This window comes from Pristiophorus japonicus, chromosome 3 (assembly GCF_044704955.1).
Source record: "Pristiophorus japonicus isolate sPriJap1 chromosome 3, sPriJap1.hap1, whole genome shotgun sequence".
NCBI lineage: Eukaryota > Metazoa > Chordata > Chondrichthyes > Pristiophoridae > Pristiophorus > Pristiophorus japonicus.
The window spans coordinates 15,385,056-15,403,983 of record NC_091979.1 but is presented as its reverse complement, the minus strand read 5'-3'; the positions used below and the strand labels follow the sequence as shown (position 1 = coordinate 15,403,983).

The 18,928-nt window shown below is 48.3% G+C and overlaps 1 protein-coding gene across 4 annotated transcripts in view; it reads right to left on the bottom strand.

Moving 5' to 3' along the window:
• Positions 1–18,928, bottom strand: part of LOC139259666 (tubulin alpha chain) — a 149,070-nt gene that overhangs the window by 82,554 nt on the left and 47,588 nt on the right. For 2 of the 4 annotated variants that reach the window (XM_070875216.1, XM_070875218.1), the window contains exon 2: positions 8,984–9,263. The exons of 1 other annotated variant lie outside the window; for it this stretch is intronic. The gene's annotated coding sequence lies outside the window, so the exon portion shown is untranslated. Of the gene's footprint in view, positions 1–8,983; positions 9,264–18,928 lie in introns of those variants that run through there. One more of the 4 variants, XM_070875221.1, reaches the window with a different exon arrangement.

Below are 18,928 nucleotides of genomic sequence, written 5' to 3'. Positions count from 1 at the left end.
GAGGTCTTAATGCAGTTGTACAGGGCCTTGGTGAGGCCTCACCTGGAATATTGTGTTCAGTTTTGGTCTCCTAATCTGAGGTAGGACGTTCTTGCTATTGAGGGTGTTGTGTATCTGTAAAGCATGCACTCCCATGTTCCGCCACCAGGGAGCGCATCCCCTGAAGTCCCAAGGGATCCAGCATCCCTTGGGAGCACTGTATATAAACCGGCCCCTAAGGCCTGTTCCTCATTCTGGAGTGTCTTAATAAAGACTCAGGTCACTGTTACTTTAACCTCCCTGTGTGCAGTCTCATCTGTGTTAGGAACACAATAACTGGCGACGAGGATACAAATCCAATGCAAAGATGCAGGCATCCTGGAGAAGTTCTCGGAGGGTGAGAACTGGGAAGCCTATGTTGAAAGGCTAGACCAGTACTTTGTAGCCAACGAGTTGGACGGAGAAGGAAGCGCTGCAAAAAGGAGAGCGGTCCTTCTCACGGTCTGCGGGGCACCAACCTACAGCCTCATGAAGAATCTTCTGGCTCCGGTGAAACCCACAGATAAGTCGTATGAGGAGCTGTGTACACTGGTTCAGGAGCATCTTAACCCGAGGGGGAGCGTGCTGATGGCGAGGTATCGGTTCTACATGTGCCAGTGATCTGAAGATCAGGAAGTGGTTTCCAGGTCAGACTATGGTCAGTTGGTCAGTTTCTCGTTGCTGGGTGAGATTGTGTTCAGTTGGTCAGCTTTTGGTTTCTAGGTCAGCCTGTGGTCAGTTGCTCAGTTTCTGGTTTCTAGGTCAGACTGTAGGACAATGTGAGTTTGATAGCTAGCTGGAGCAGATGCTCAGACTTTTTTGGACTGGGCATTGGCCATGAGTCCATCCTATGAAAACTTTTGACTGTAGAGACACCGACCCTCAGTAAGGCCATTGCGATAGCACAGGAATTTATGTCCACCATTGATAACACCAAGCGATATCTCAGCACACAAGTGCGAGCAATGTTCATAAATTAACTGGAACTGTGTTTGCGAGCAGAAATGTACAGGGCAGAAATCACGAGTCTGCAACTGCCAGTAGACCTCAGGTGACCCAGATGACTGAGTCCGCAACAAAGGATGAATGCAAGGCAATTAACACCTTGTTGGCGTTGTGGAGGCTTCCATTCAGCCTATTCATGCCGCTTCAAAGGGTATATTTGCAAGAGCTGTGGAACAATGGGGCACTTCCAACGAGCTTGCAGACGAGCTGCAAGCTCTGCAAAACCTGCGAACCACCACGTGGCAGAGGAAGATCGGTCCATGGTAGATCAAAGCAATTTCGAGCCTCAGAGAGAGGAGGCAGATGCTGAAGTACACGGGGTGCACACATTTTCAATGAAATGTCCACCTATAATGCTAAATGTAAAATTAAATGGCTTACCCATAGCCATGGAACTGGACACTGGCGCTAGCCAATCCATCATGAGTAAAAAGATGTTTGAGAGACTGTGGTGTAACAAGGCACTCAGACCAACCCTGAGCCCCATCCACTTGAACCTGAGAACGTACACCAAAGAGCTCATCACTGTCCTGGGCAGCGCCATGGTCAAGGTCAGCTACGAGGGCACGGTGCACGAACTGCCACTCTGGATTGTCCCAGGCGATGGCCCTACACTGCTTGGAAGGAGCTGGCTGGGCAAAATCCGCTGGAACTGGGATGACATCTGAGCGCTATCACATGTCGATGAGGCCTCATGTACCCAGGTTCTTAACAAATTTCCTTCCCTTTTTGAGTCAAACATTGGAAATTATTCCTGGGTGAAGGTGCTGATCCAATTGGTCCCAGAGGCACGACCCATTCACCACAAGGCGCGAGCGTTATCTCACATGATGAGGGAGAGAGTGGAAATTGAGCTGGACAGGCTGCAACGTGAGGGCATCATCTCCCCAGTGGAGTTCAGCGAGTGGGTCAGCCCGATTGTTCCAGTACTCAAAAGTGATGGCATGGTCAGGATTTGGGTCGATTATAAAGTAACTATTAATCGTTTCTCGCTACAGGACCAATACCCACTACCTAAGGCAGACGACCTATTTGCGACACTGACATGAGGCAAGACATTCACCAAGCTCAACCTGACTTCGGCCTACATGACGCAGGAGCTGGAGGAGTCTTCGAAGGGCCTCACCTGCATCAACACGCACAAGGGACTGTTCATCTACAACAGATGCCCGTTTGGAATTCGGTCGGCTGCAGCAATCTTCCAGAGAAACATGGAGAGCCTACTCAAGTCGGAACCACACACGGTGGTTTTTCAGGACGACATATTGGTCACGGGTCGGGACACCCTCGAGCACCTACAAAACCTGGAGGAGGTCCTCCAGCGACTGGATCGCGTAGGGCTGCGGCTGAAGAGGTCGAAATATGCCTTCATGGGGCAACAGAAGTGGAGTTTTGGGGAGAAAGATCGCGGCGGACGGCATTCGGCCCACAGACACCAAGTCAGAGGCTATCAGGAACGCATCCAGGCCACAGAACGTAACAGAGCTGCGGTCGTTCCTGGGACTCCTCAACTATTTTGGTAACTTTCTACCGGAGTTAAGCACCCTCTTAGAGCCCCGACATGTGTTATTGCGTAAAGGTGAGAACTGGGTATGGGGAAAAAAACAAGTAATTGCTTTTGAGAAAGCCAGAAACATTTAATGCTCCAACAAGCTGCTTGTATTGTATAACCCGTGTAAAAGACTTGTGCTAGCATGTGATGCGTCGTCGTACGGAGTCGGGTGTGTATTACAACAAGCTAACGTTGCAGGGAAGTTGCAACCTGTCACCTATGCCTCCAGGAGCTTGTTTAAGGCCGAGAGGGCCTACAGCATGATTGAGAAAGAGGCATTAGCGTGTGTGTGTTCGGGGTAAAGATAATGCATCAGTACCTGTTTGGCCTCAAATTTGAGCTGGAAACCGATCACAAGCCCCTCATATCCCTGTTCGCTGAAAGCCAGGGGATAAATACTAATGCCTCAGCCCGCATACAAAGGTGGGCACTTGCGCTAACAGTGTATAATTATACCACCCGCCACAGGCCAGGCACCGAGAACTGTGTGAATGTTCTCAGTCAGCTACCATTGCCCACCACGGGGGTGGAAATGGCACAGCCTCCAGACTTGTTGATGGTCATGGAAGGTCTGAAAATGATAAATCACCTGTCACGGCCTGCCATGATCAGGTTGAGAGCAGGCGGCAGCAACAAAATATAAACGATGGTCGCGCCACTGTGTCACGGGAGATTGATCTGAATGACCCTGTGTATGTGCTAAACTATGGACATGGTCCCAAGTGGATCGCGGGCATGGTGATAACTAAAGAAGGGAGTAGGGTGTTTGTCGTCAAACTAGACAATGAACAAATTTGCAGAAAGCACCTGGACCAAACGAGGATGGGGTTCACAGACTGCCCTGAACAACCCACAGCAGACACCACCTTTTTCGAGCCCACAACACACACCCAAAGGATCATCGACACCATCCCGGACCAGGAAATTGAACCCATGACACCCAACAGCCCAGCATCCCTTGGGAGCACTGTACATATGACGGCCCCTAAGGCCTGTTCATCACTCAGGAGTGTCTTAATAAAGACTCAGGTCACTGTTACTTTAACCTCCCTGTGTGCAGCCTCATCTGTGTTAGGAACACAATAGGGGGTGTGCAGCGAAGGTTCACCAGACTGATTCCCGGGATGGCAGGACTGACATATGAAGAAAGAATGGATCGATTAGGCTTATATTCACTGGAGTTTAGAAGAATGAGAGGGGATCTCATGGAAACATATAAAATTCTGACGGGATTGGACAGGTTAGATGCAGCAAGAATGTTCCCAATGTTGGGAAAGTCCAGAACGAGGGGTCACAGTCTGAGGATAAGGGGTAAGCCATTTAGGACCGAGATGAGGAGAAACTTCTTCACTCAGAGAATTGTGAACCTGTGGAATTCTCTACCACAGAAAGTTGTTGAGGCCAGTCCGTTAGATATATTCAAAAGGGAGTTAGATGTGGCCCTAGGCTAAAGGGATCGGGGATATGGAGAGAAAGCAGGAATGGGGTACTGAAGTTGCATGATCAGCCATGATCATATTGAATGGCGGTGCAGGCTCGAAAGGCCAAATGGCCTACTCCTGCTCCTATTTTCTAATCACTCATGGCTGTCATGTAGATCTTTGCACAAGCACTTTACATATCAGAAGACGAGCTCGGCTTTCCTCTCACCACACTTCAAAACCATCCTGTTTATATTGGAAAGTCTAGTGCTCCGTGACGTGAAGAAATTCACCTGTTAATCCTTTAACTCTCCACGATGTCCAACATATCCACCACTTTTATTTATTCTTATTCCACCCCTTTTTTATTCCTTCTAATGCATGCTCAGACAGTGAGGCAGACTGTTTATACAGTATAATTCTAGTTCATGGGTGCTGAACGATGTTTTAAACTGTCCCCTTTGCATTCATGATTTCCAAAGGATATCATCACCATAGGCGGTCCCTCGAACGAGGATGACTTGCTTCCACAGATGTTTCAATGAAGGATCCGATGTTCCAGTCCTGAGCTCCAATTGAGGCGAGGGACGATGCCTGTGCGTGGATTTTTTTAACGTGTGGTGACCGTTGCACACCAGCCACCACACGTGCTTGACAGAGCTAGGTCTTGGGCCAGTGGCAAGGGTTAACCAGGACGACTGGAGACCTGCTCTGCTGTACGGATCTAGTGCACACACATATCGCAGTGTGGGCTGGCCCGTGCTGCCCCCGGGCCCTCTTCCTTTCTGGATCCCGAACACATGCCTCTTCTGGGCCCCGTACCCTCATTTGCTTGAAGCTATCATGAAGGAAGAAATAGCGGGACATCTAGATAGGAATAGTGCAATCAAGCAGACGCAACATGGATTCATGAAGGGGAAATCATGTTTAACTAATTTACTGGAATTCTTTGAGGATATAACGAGCATGGTGGATAGAGGTGTACCGATGGATGTGGTGTATTTGGATTTCCAAAAGGCATTTGATAAGGTGCCACACAAAAGGTTACTGCAGAAGATAAAGGTACGCGGAGTCAGAGGAAATGTATTAGCATGGATAGAGAATTGGCTAACTAACAGAAAGCAGAGAGTCGGGATAAATGGGTCCTCGTCAGGTTGGCAATCGGTGGTTAGTGGTGTGGCACAGGGATCGGTGCTGGGACCACAACTGTTTACAATATACATAGATGACCTGGAAGAGGGGACAGAGTGTAGTGTAACAAAATTTGCAGATGACACAAAGATTAGTGGCCGGTCTTCAGCCAGGGTCTCCCAGGTGTCAGTCATGATGTCGCACTTTACCAGGGAGGCTTTGAAGATGTCCTTGTAACGCTTCCGCTGCCCACCTTTGGCTCGTTTACCATGAAGGAGCTCCGCATAAAGCATTTGCTTAGGGAGTCTCGTATCTGGCATGCGAACTATGTGGCCTGCCCAGCGAAGCTAATCGAGTGTGGTCAGTGCTTCAATACTGGGGATGTTAGCCTGGACGAGGACACTGATGTTGGTGCACCTGTCCTCCCAGGGGATTTGTAGGATCTTGCGAAGACATCGTTGGTGATATATCTCCAGCGACTTGAGGTGCCTTCTATATATGGTCCATGCCTCAGATCCATACAGGAGGGTGGGTATTACTACAGCCCTGTAGACCATGAGCTTGGTGGTAGATTTGAGGGCCTTGGCTTCAAACACTCTGTTCCTCAGGTGGCCGAAGGCTGCATTGGCGCACTGGAGGCGATGTTGAATCTCCGCATCAATGTCTACTTTTATTGACAAGCGGCTCCTGAGGTATGGGAAATCGTCCACGTTGTCGAGGGCCGCGCCGTGAATCTTGATGATTTGGGAACAGTGCTGTGCGGCGGGGACAGGCTGGTGGAGGACCTTTGTCTTACGGATGTTAAGCATAAGGCCCATATGTCTCAGTGAATACATCGACTATATCCTGGAGTCTGCCCTCCTTAAAGATCGGGCTAAGGAGGTTCTGTCTTCACGAAGGAAAACACAAATAACCTTCCGGAAGTACTAGGGGACCGAGGGTCCAATGAGAAGGAGGAACTGAAGGATATCCTTATTCGGCGGAAAATTGTGTTAGGGAAATTGATGGGATTGAAGGCCAATAAATCCCCGGAGCCTGATAGTCTGCATCCCAGAGTACTTAAGGAAGTGGCCCTAGAAATAGTGGATGCATTGGTGATCATTTTCCAACAGTCTATCGACTCTGGATCCGTTCCTATGGACTGGAGGGTATCTAATGTAACACCACTTTTTAAAAAAGGAGGGAGAGAGAAAACGGGTAATTATAGACCGGTTAGTCTGGCATCAGTAGTAGGGAAAATGTTAGAATCAAATATTAAATATGAAATAGCAGCGTATTTGGAAAGCAGTGACAGGATCGGTCCAAGTCAGCATGGATTTATGAAAGGGAAATCAGGCTTGACAAATCTCCTGGAATTTTTTGAGGATGTAACTACGAGAGTGGACAAGGGAGAACCAGTGGATGTGGTGTTTTTGGACTTTCAAAAGGCTTTTGACATGTTCCCACACGAGAGATTGGTGTGCAAAATTAAAGCATATGCTATTGGGGGTAATGTACTGACGTGGATAGAGAACTGGTTGGCAGACAGGAAGCAGAGAGTCCGGATAAACGGGTCCTTTTCAGAATAGCAGGCAGTGACTAGTGGGGTGCCGCAGGGCTCAGTGCTGGGACCTCAGCTATTTACAATATACATTAATGATTTAGATGAAGGAATTGAGTGTAATATCTCCAAGTTTGCAGATGACACTAAACTGGGTAGCGGTGTGAGCTGTGAAGAGGACGCTAAGAGGCTGCAGGGTGACTTGGACAGGTTAGGTGAGTGGGCAAATGCAGGGCAGATGTAGTATAATGTGGATAAATGTGGGGTTATCCACTTTGGGAGCAAAAACACGAAAGCAGAATATTATCTGAATGGCAGCAGATTAGGAAAAGGAGGTGCAACGAGACCTGGGTGTCATAGTATATCAGGCATTGAAAGTTAGCATACAGGTATAGCAGGCGGTGAAGAAGACAAATGGCATGTTGGCCTTCATAGCTAGGGGATCTGAGTATAGGAGCAGGGAGGTCTTACTGCAATTTTACAGGGCCTTGGTGAGGCCTCACCTGGACTATTGCGTTCAGTTTTGGTCTCCTAATCTAAGGAAGGACGTTCTTGCTATTGAGGGAGTGCAGCGAAGGTTCACCAGACTGATTCACGGGATGGCTGGACTGACATATGAGGAGAGACTGGATTGACTGGGCCTGTATTCATTGGAGTTTAGAAGGATGAAAGGGGATCTCATAGCAACATATAAAATTCTGACGGGACTGGAAAGGTTAGATGCAGGAAGAATATTTCCGATGTTGGGGAAGTCCAGAATCAGGGGACACAGTCTAAGGATAAGGGGTAGGCCATTTAGGACTGAGATGAGGAGAAACTTGTTTACTCAGAGAGTTGTTAACCTGTGGAATTTACCGCAGAGAGTTGTTGATGCCAGTTTATTGGATATATTTAAGAGGGAGTTAGATATGGCCCTTACGGCTAAAGGGATCAACGGGTATGGAGAGAAAGCAGGAAAGGGGTACTGAAGTGAATGATCAGCCATGATCTTATTGAATGGTGGTGCAGGCTCGAAGGGCCGAATGGTCTACTCCTGCACCTATTTTCTATGTTTTTATGTTTCTAACTTGACTGAGCCAACATCGGACACCTCCAAATCACCATCATTTGGTCAGATCTGATCTTCGTCCCTTCAAAGGCCATGCCAACTACACTGGGGATGCTTGCTACTGGTGGGTGAAGCACATAGTGGAAACTGGAAATATTAACATAGGGACTTACTGAAAAACCTGTTCAATGCCACGCTTCCTATTCTCCTCCGCCCCCCCCCCCCCCTCAAACAGAAATCCGAGCCTCAAATCCATTGAAACTATGTGAACTCAACACCCCATAGCTCATTCTTTCCAAATAGTTTTGCACAACAGTAGCTGGGAATCTGACACCTAGTGGCTAAATGCTCTGACCATTGCCAAAGTAAATAATGGCTCAGATCCTGCTGAAAGGAATAACTGGGTCTGAACGATGCACATTGTTGTTAATGTGCAAATCAACCCGCAACTTGTGGCGAGGGAGAGAGACCCCGTGATTTGCGAATTGCCAGATTGCTGGGCGATATGCGCCGCTCCACCGTTCGGCTCGCGAAAACGGCATCTCGCCCTCAACCTCAACCACAACAACTTATATTTATATGGTGCCTTTAATGTAGTGAAACTCCCACGGCACTTCACAGGAGCAGTATGAGAGAAAATGTTTGACACCGAGCCACTTAAGGAGGAATCAGGGTAGGTGACCAAAGGCTTGGTCAAAGAGGTAGGTTTTTAAGGAGCGTCTTGAAAGAAGAAAACGAGGTAGAGAGGCGGAGAGGTTTCGGCAGGGAGTTCCAGAGCTTGGGGCCCAGGCAACAGAAGGCACGGCCACCGATGGTTGAGCGATGACAATCAGGGATGCTCAAGAGGGCAGAATTAGAGGAGCGCAGACATCTTGGGGGGTTGTGGGGCTGGAGGAGATTACGGTGATAGGGAGGGGCGAAGCCATGGAGGGATTTGAAAATAAGGATGAGAATTTTGAAATTGAGGCGTTGCTTAACCAGGAGCCAATGTAGGTCAGCGAGCACAGGGGTGATGGGTGAGCGGGACTTGGTGCGACCTCCCTGTGAGTTTCACGAAGTTGCTGCATTTGCGCCTTAATTGTCCATTAAACTCGCCGCAGAAGGTTAACTCTAATAATTAACAGATTAAGTACCCTTTTAATGATGTGATCATTGTTACTGACTGCAAATAGCCTCTCTGACCCAGAAAGTGAACAATTATAAGCGTTGTGAATTGTTTTAGGAGATCTGAAAATTGTCAAATGTAAAAATTTTACATTTCATCTTACCTTTGCTTTCTGTCGCTCTCTTGATCCAATCTTGCTTTCCCTCTCTTTATGTCTCTTTCTTTTAGTCAGCCAGTGACTCGGTTGGTAGGACTCTCACGCCTCTGAGTCAGAAGGTTGTGGGTTTAAGTCCCACTCCAGAAACTTCAGCACAAAAATCTAGGTTGACACTCCAGTGCAGTACCGACGGAGTGCTGCACTGTCAGAGGTGCCGTCTGTCGGATGAGACGTTAAACCGAGGCCCCGTCTGCTCCCTCAGGTGGACGTAAAAGAATCCATGGCACTATTTTGAAGAAAAGCAGCGGAATTATCCCTGGAGTCCAATATTTATCCCTCAACCAACATCACTAAAACAGATTATCTGGTCATAATCACATTGCTGTTTCTGGGAGCTTGCTATGCGCAGAATTGGCTGCTGCATTTCCTACAATACAACAGTGACTGCGGCAACCTTAGGGGGAACATTGGTGTGCAGCCCTCCAGCCCAAATAATTGCCCACCTCTGGGTTAGATGGAGGCTCGTGTGGAACATAAACTCCGGCATGGACCTGTTGGGCTGAATGGTCTGTTTTGGTATTGTAAATCCTTACTGCAGTTTCTCATATTTAGATTTAATTTATTGTACATTTTAAATTGCTGCATTTTATTTTGTCGCCAGTGCTAATCCTGTCCCTATTGGCATTCCCAGTGGGACCCCTGCCCCCCACCATGTGCGGCGTCTTTGAACACAAAGAATAACAACAAAAACAACCTGCATTTGTATAGCACCTTTAACATAGTAAAATGTCCTATGGTGCTTCACAGGAGCAATTATCAAACAAGAATTTAACACCAAGCCGCATGAGGAGATAATAGGACAGGGGACTAAATGCCTCGTCAAAGCGAGAGGTTTTAAAGCGTTATCTTAAAAGAAAGAGAGTTGGAGAGGTTTCAGGAGAGAATTCCAGAGCTTAGGGCCGAGACAGCTGGGGGCATGACCACCAATGGAAGTGGGCGATGTACAAGAAGGCAGAATTGGAAGAGCGCAGAGATCTTGGAGGGTTGTAGGGCTGGAGTATACAGGGGGCGAGGCCTTGGAATGCGAGGATGAGAATTTAAAAGTCGAGGCGTTGCTGGATTGGGACCCAATGTAGGTCAACGAGCACATTAAAGTATCCTCACTGAACATGTCCATTGCCCGCTCCTTCTCGACTGTCACGCCTGATTAGCTCATGCCCTCTTAAAGTGCCCGCATGCTAACAATCTGTCGCCTGAGGCCCAATCTCGAGGAGGCACGCGTTGCTGCGGAGCTAATCCCGCCCCGTCATAATGGTGGTGTTTGAGGGGCGGCTAAGGACTGTTTGGTAAGAAAGGGGGCTCGTTTCCTCTCAGTATTTAAAAAAAACAGCCCTGAAGAAATCAGTGGAGTCGATAAAACTGGAGAGTTGCAGCACGTTTCATGTGGAAACCCAGCTGTGCATTGCCAGGAGTTGGGAACTGCGAGTGAGATCATAGCACTTCCTGTTGAAGTTAGTCAGAGAGGCTCCTTGCATTCGTCCAGGGAAGCGGGGCAGGAGGGGGCATCGGGAAATGAGTGATTCGGCAGTGATTTTTCTCTTCAGCTACTTGCATAGCAACATAGGAATGAAGAAATTACATTTATATAGCGCCTTTCATGACCACTGGAGGTCTCAAAGTGCTTATCAGCCAATGAAGTACTTTTGGAGTGTAGTCATTGTTGTAATGTAGGAAACGCAGCAGCCAATTTGCGCACAGCAATGTGATAATTACAAGATCATCTGTTTTTTGTTATGTTGATTGAGGGATAAATATTGGCCAGGACACTGGGGATAACTCCCCCTGCGCTTCTTCAAAATAGTGCCATGAGATCTTTTAGGTCCACCTGAGAGGGCAGACAGGGCCTCAGTTTAACGTCTCATCCGAAAGACGGCACCTTCGACAGTGCAGCGCTCCCTCAGCACTGCACTGGGAATGTCAGCCTAGATTTTTATGCTCAAGTCCCATGGAGTGGGACTTGAACCCACAACCGTCTGACTCAGAGGCGAGAGTGCTGCCCACTGAGCCACAGCTGACACAGCAGCCCCTCCAGCCCATTCCGCCATTCAATCAGATCACGGCTGGTCCGTACCCCAACTCCACTTACCCACCTTTGCTTCATTACCCTTGAGACCCTCGCCCAACAAAATGCTGTCGATCTCAGTCTTCAAAACTCCAACTGAGCCCTGCAATTGACTCCACATGCTTTATCGGGGAGAGTTCCAGATTGTTACTACCCTTTGTGTGAATAAATACTTCCTGATTTCACACCCGAATGGTTTACCGCTAATTTTAAGATTATGCCCCCGTGTTCTGGACTCCACTCACCGGAGAAAATAGTTTCCCTCAACTGCCCTGTCGAATCCCTTTATCATTTTATCACCTCGAGTTGTCTTCAGTGAGGGGAGTAAGCCCCTCCCCCTCCTCACCAGCCCCGACACTATTTCGAGGTGGACGAGAGCACGAACTATTACTTAGGTACCATCTTTCGGTTGAGACGTTAAACCGAGGCCCCGTCTGCTCTCTCACGTGGTCGCAAAAGATCCATTATTTTGCAGAAGAGCGGGGGAGTTCTTCCTGGTGTCCTGGGGTCAATATTTATCCCTCAGCTTACATCACTCAAAAACAGATTATCTGGTCATTATCACACTGCTGTTTGTGGGAGCTTGCTGCGCGCAAATCGGCTGCCGCATTTCCCACATTACAACAGTGACTATACCTCAGAAGTATTTCATTGGCTGTAAAGCACTTTGGGATAAAAGGCGCTATATAAATGCAAGTCTTTCTTTTCTTTCTTTACAGAATGTACTGGCCATCTGCCCAACTGGTGTTTATGCGCCACACAAGTTTCCTCCCACTTCAACTAGCCCTATCAACATATCCTTCCATTCTATCTCCTATGTACCTATCAAGCTTCTCCTTAAATGCATCTATGCTATTCGCCTGAACTACTCCATGTGCTAGAGAGTTCCATATTCTCACCACTCTCTGGGTAAAGAAGCTTCTCCTGAATTTCCTGAGATTTATTTGTGACTATCTTATATTTATGGCCCCTACAGTTGGTCTCCCCTACAACTGGAAACATCTTCGCTACATCGACCCAATCAAACCCTTTCATAATAAGAAACATAGAAATAAGAGCAAGAGTAGGCCCTAGGCTCTTCGAGCCTGTTCCGCCATTCAATAAAATCATGTCAGAACTTCGACCTCAACCCCACTTTCCCGCCCGATCTCCATATCCCTCAATTCCCTTTGTGCCCAAATAATCTTATTCCTCTAATCCTTTCTCCCTCGTGTACCAATGCTGCCCTCTTGCGCATCCCTGATTTTAATCGCTCCACCATTGGCGGCCGTGTCTTCAGCTGCCTAGGCCCTAAGCTCTGGAATTCACTCCCTAAACCCCTCTGCCTCCCTACCTCTCTCTCCTCCTTTTAAGACGCTCTGCAAAACCAACCTCTTTTGGTCACCTGTCCTAATATCTACTTATGTGGCTCGGGACATTTTACTACGTTAAAAGCGCTACATAAATGCAAGTTGTTGTTGTTGAAACACTCAGTAGGCAGCATCTGTGGTGTTAACGTTTCATCAGAAGTTAGAGATGTAACAGGCTTTAAGCAAGTGCAGAGGTATATTTCCCCCATCTGCAGTATTTTGATTGTGTGCTTTTGCAGTGTGGTCACTCTTGTTATGCTGTATTGTGGTGCAATGAGGGCTGACTTCCAGTAGGTGGCATCAAATGCGCCACTTGTGCAGTGCTGGGCACATAGGCTCTGAATAACTAAAGCATGAAACACTATCGAACAGAGGAAAATATACCCCAGGGAAAGGCTGGGGGAAGATTTCATTTCTTGGCGGTCCTTGTGCATGAATCACAAAAAGTTAGTCTGCAGGTACAGCAAGTAATCAGGAAGGCAAATGGAATGTTGGCCTTTACTGCAAGGGGGATGGAGTATAAAAGCAGGGAAGTCCTGCTACAACTGTACAGGGTATTGGTGAGGCCACACCTGGAGTACTGCGTACAGTTTTGGTCTCTGTATTTAAGGAAGGATATGCTTGCATTAGAGGCTGTTCAGAGAAGATTCACTAGGTTGATTCTGAAGATGAGGGGGTTGACTTATGAAGATAGGTTGAGTAGGTTGGGCCTATACACATTGGAGTTCAGAAGAATGAGAGGTGATCTTATCGAAACATATAAGATAATGAGGGGGCTCGACAAGGTGGATGCAGAGAGGATATTTCCACTCATAGGGGAAAATAAAACTCGGGGACATAGTCTTTGAATAAGGGGCGGCCCATTTAAAACTGAGATGAGGAGGAATTTCTTCTCTCAGAGGGTTGTAAATCTGTGGATTTCTCTGTCTCAGAGAGCTGTGGAGGCTGGGTCATTGAATATATTTAAGGCAGAGATAGACAGATTTTTGAGCGATAAGGAAGTAAAGGGTTATGCTGAGCGGGCGGGGAAGTGGAGCTGAGTCCATGATTGGATCAGCCATGATCTTATTGAATGGCGGAGCAGGCTCGAGGAGCCTAATGGCCTACTCCTGCTCCTATTTCTTATGTTCTTATATAGAGCTATGGGGAAAGAGCAGGGGGAGTGGGACTAATTGGATAGCTCTTTCAAAGAGCCGGCACAGGCACGATGGGAGAATGGTGGCCTCCTCTGCTGCCTGATTCCATGATTATTTGCCTTATAGCAGTTCTGTACGACAATGTTTTATTCGTGGTGTCAGCCCCGTTTCCGCTAAGCCGCGAAGCCTCACGGCGGTCTGGAGGCCTCGCGCAGGCCGCTCCCCAGCTTTTCAATGGAAATATACGTGCAATCGCGGGAATTTGAATGGGCCACGCAGTCCCTTAAAGGGACCGCGTACCAAAAAAATATTACGGGGACCATTGGGTGTCAGCCGTGGCTCAGTGGGCAGCACACTCCCGCTCTGAGCCAGATGGTTGTAAGTTCAAGTCCCAATCCAGAGAATTAACCACAGAATCTAGGCTGACACTCCAGTGCAGTGCTGAGGGAGTGCGGCACTGTTAGAGGTGTCGTACATCAGATGAGACATTAAACCGAGGCCCCGTCTGCTCTCTCAGGTGGACGTAAAAGAACCCACGGCCACTTTTTCGAAGAAGAGCAGGGAAGTTCTACCCGGTGTCCTGTGCCAATATTTATGGACGCGTTTATTTGCAACAGTAAAATGCCCTTGATCACAAGATCTGATTGCTGATTGGTCCCCTTGGAGGATAAGACGTGCCCTGCAGTTTCTCTGGAATGTGTATTTAGAACCGCCCAGCCTATGTAATTGGTGACTTTGCAAAGTGTAATTCGAGCCATTCTGACTGCCGGCTCCAGACAAGAGAGAGCTCACTCGCACAGGTTAAGACCTCCCCACCCAGCCCAAATTCCTGACCCATCCCCCAGCCCAGGTTCCTGACCCACCCCCCAGCCCAGATTCCTGACCCCTCCCCCAGCCCAGGTTCCTGACTTTAGCCCACCCCCCTCCCGCCCCGCTGCACCATAGACGGGGCATTGTGTGTGCGTCACGGATTGTTAACAGGTTTATTGGGTATGAAGTGAATAGTGATGGTGTCGTGACTTCCAGATTTTGTTCAGTCCAATGATGTCACTTGCCACACACGCACCGAGCTTTCCGAGAAATCAACCAGATGTAGGCGGAGAGGGAGAATGTGGTGCGGGTATAAAGAGAGTGGGTCTCTCTCTCCCCAGTTTTTCTCTCTCCCCCCCCCAATCTCTCTCTCACTCTCCCCCAGTCTCTCTCTCACCAGTCTCTCTCTCCCCGCCTCTCTCCCCGCAGTCTCTCTCTCTCTTTCTCTCTCTCTCCCCCCAGTCTCTCACTACCTCCGATTTTTTTTCTCTCCCAAAGAGGCCGTGAAAATGTTCGTGTAGATAATCACAACTATATTTTCGGCATAAGTCCTGGAGATAACCCAAAAGCCCGAGCAGCAGCTCCAGCAGCGATACGCTCCACGCGGATGGTGGATCGGCCCAACACTTCTGGCTTTCTCGAATGTCGCTCTGGGCATGCGCAACCGGATCGGGCCGCATGCGCTAAAAAGGGGCGGACCTGCGCAGAAGGACAAAGAAGTTGTTGCCAATAATCACTTTGAATATTTATCCCCCAACCAACACCTAAAAACAGATGGGGACCGAAATTGGTGGATATACCGGCGCATACCGCCCAAAACTGCAAAATTGATCAAGAAAATACCGCCCGGCGGGAAATTCATCAGCGACATACCGCCGGGCGGTATGCATACCGTCTGCCCACACGGAGCACCCCACAGACCGCCCAAAAGTCCGACATTGGTAGCATACCGCCGACATACCACCGAAGCTGCACACTGTCTGAAAAAAGGTGGCTTATGCCGATGGTATGTCGACGGTATGTAAATTACAATGTTCCTCCTGCCCCCCCCCCTCCCTCCCCCCAGCGATCTATTTCTCTCCCCCCCCACTCCCCAGGAGATATAATCCCCCTCCCAGAGATCTAATCCCCCCTCCAAGAGATCTAGTCCTCCCCCAGAGATCTAGTCCTCCCCCAGAGATCTAGTTCTTCCCCCAGACATCTCGTCCTCCCCAGAGATCTATCCTCCCCAGGGATCTAGTCCTCCCCCAGAGATCTATCCTCCCCAGGGATCTAGTTCCCCCCCAAGAGATCTAGTCCTCCCCAGAGATCTACTCCTCTCCCAGAGATCTATCCTCCCCAGGGATCTAGTCCTCCCCCAGAGATCTATCCTCCCCAGGGATCTAGTCCTCCCCCAGGGATCTAGTCCTCCCCCAGAGATCTAGTCCTCCCCTCAGAGATCTAATCGCCCCCTACAGATCTATTCTGCACCCCCCCCCCCCCTTTGCAAAATGCGCAAATAAATAAATAAATAAATAACAATATAAGTGTTATAAATAAATCCAAAACACTGCACAAAACAATTAATCTACACTTACCTGCGATCCGACATCGGCAGTCTCTGGCTTCCGAACTGCTCTTCTTGGGGAGGGAGGGGGAGGAGGAATGAGTGGAGAGGGACGGGGGCGGAGGTCGATGGAAGGCAGAACTCGGGACCCAAAGAGTCCCGCGTCCCAGACAACTTACCCCGCACCGCCAGAGCAGACCGTCCGTCGCACTCCACTGACTCACCGCTCAGGACCGCCTGGTACCGCTGGGATGGAGTGCTGGCAACATTGGTCCGGGCAGTGAAGATTGACCGATCACTGTGAGACTGCCGAAAATTGGGCGGTCCACCAATTTCGGCACCATGATCTGGTCATTATCACATTGCTGCTTCTGGGAGCTTGCTGTGCGCAAATTGGCTGCCACATTTCCCACATTACAACAGTGACTGCATTTCAAAAAGTACTTCATTGGTTGTAAAGTGCCTTGGGACATCCTGAGGTTGTTACCTCTAGACTTGACTATTCCAACGCACTCCATTCTGGCCTCCCAAATACTACCCTACGTAAACTAGAGGTGATCCAAAACTCGGCTGCCCGTGTCCTAACTCGCAACAAGTCCCGCTCACCCATCACCCCTGTGCTCGCTGACCTACATTGGCTCCCGGTTAAGCAACGCCTTGATTTAAAAATTCTCATCCTTATTTTCAAATCCCTCCATGGCCTCGCCCCTCCCTATCTCTTAATCTCCTCCAGCCCCACAACCCCTCCCCCCCCCCGAGATGTCTGCGCTCCTTTAATTCTGCCCTCTTCAGCATCCCTGATTATAATCGCTCAACCATCGGTGGTTGTGCCTCCTGTTGTTTAGGCCCCAAGCTCTGGAACTCCCTGCCTAAATCTCTTTGCCTCTCTTTCCTCCTTCAAGACGCTCATTAAAACATGCCTCTTTGACCAAGCTTTTGGTCACCATCGCTAATTACTACTTATGCGATTCGGTGTCAAATTTTTTATCTCATAATACTCCTGTGAAGCACCTTGGGACGATTCACTACGTGAATAATGCTATATAAATACAAGTTGTTGTTGTCATTGTTGTTGAGGTCGTGAAAGGCAAGTTCTTTCTTTTAATAACACTGTTTTATATTGCTGTGAAGCACCTTGGGGCATTTTATTCCATTAAGGTGCTATATAAATTAAGTTGTTCTTTCTGCAATCCTGTGGCATTGGTCGCAAGTTTCCCTCGAGATCTGTGCACAAGTCTGGCTCCCTGAAAATTTGCTCATGAGAAACATGTCTTTATACAGGTATTCCAATTCACTAACTCATCTCTGTCGCATTCCTCACTCATTTTTTTGTGCAATTTTCCACCTCTGATGCCACCACCACGTGATTTCACACTGACTCACACATTTAAGTGCCTTATTGAGGCAATAGATGTGACTAATTCCAGCTCGCTGGTGTAATCATTTAACTAGAGCCTTGTCAAATCATCCTAATGTTTCAGTGCATCTCAGTAAAGAATTGCTATTGGTGCAGTGCGACTGTTATTGAGGCAAACATGACAGCCAATTCACACCCAACAATGTCCCACAAACAACCATGAGGCTAACGGCTAGTTCATCTGTTTTTCTGATGGCGTTGGTTGAATAGAATTACAAAGTTTACATCACAGTAACAGGCCATTCAGCCCAACTGCTCCATGTCGGTGTTTATGCTCCACACGAGTCTCCTCCCACTGCTCTTCATCTCACCCAATCAGTATATCGTTCTATTCCTCCTTTCTCCCTCGTATGCTCATCTAGCCTCCCTGTAAATGCATCTATACTATTCACCTCAACCACGCCCTGTGGCAGCGAGTTCCATATTCTCACCACTCTCTGGGTAAAGAGGTTCTTCTGAATTCCCCATCGGATTTATTAGTGACTATCTTATATTTATGGTCCCTAGTTCTGGTCTTGCTCACAAAAGGAAACATTTTCTCCACATCTACTCTTTCAAAACCTTTCAGTCTTTGCTTTTCTCCAGAAAAGAGCCCCAGCCTGTTTAACACAGCCAGTTGAGGGAGGAATGTTGGCTGGGGGGATAAAAACAGAAAATGCTGGAAATCTCAGTGGGTCAGGCAGCCTCTGTGGAGAGGAAGCAGAGTTAACGTTTCGGGTCGATGACCCTTCGTCAGAACTGGAGAGTGTTCGAAAAGAACAGATTCTTAACGAGCACTGAAAGGGGGAGGGGAAGAAAGAACAAAAGGGAAGGTTGGAAGACAGGAGAGATTAGAGAGACAAAAGGAATGATGGCCCAAATTCTAATGGTAATGTCAGGAATTAGAAACACATTAGTCTAGATACGGCGTAAATGGCGGGATAATGACCAGGTGCCATTAGAGACAAGGAGAGAAAAAAAAAGAAAGAAACAGGCCCTGAGGGGGGAGGGGAAGGGGGAGGGGAGGGGGTGCCAAAGATTGGCAGCGGTTACGCTCTGAAATTTTTGAACTCGATTGAGGTGCTGTTCCTCGAGCTTAAGGGCAGGGGAGTGGGACTGGCTGAGGTGTTCTTGCAGAGAGCCGTCAAGGGCTCGACGGGCTGAATGGCCTCCTCCTGTGCTCAAAACATTCTATGATTGTAAGACACTTGGAAGGACATTCTTGCTATTGAGGGAGTGCAGCGAAGGTTCACCAGACTGATTCCCGGGATGGCGGGACTGACCTATCAAGAAAGACTGGATCAACTGGGCTTGTATTCACTGGAGTTCAGAAGAATGAGAGGGGACCTCATAGAAACATTTAAAATTCTGACGGGGTTAGACAGGTTAGATGCAGGAAGAATGTTCCCAATGTTGGGGAAGTCCAGAACCAGGGGTCACAGTCTAAGGATAAGGGGTAAGCCATTTAGGACCGAGATGCGGAGGAACTTCTTCACCCAGAGAGTGGTGAACCTGTGGAATTCTCTACCACAGAAAGTTGTTGAGGCCAATTCACTAAATATATTCAAAAAGGAGTTAGATGAGGTCCTTAC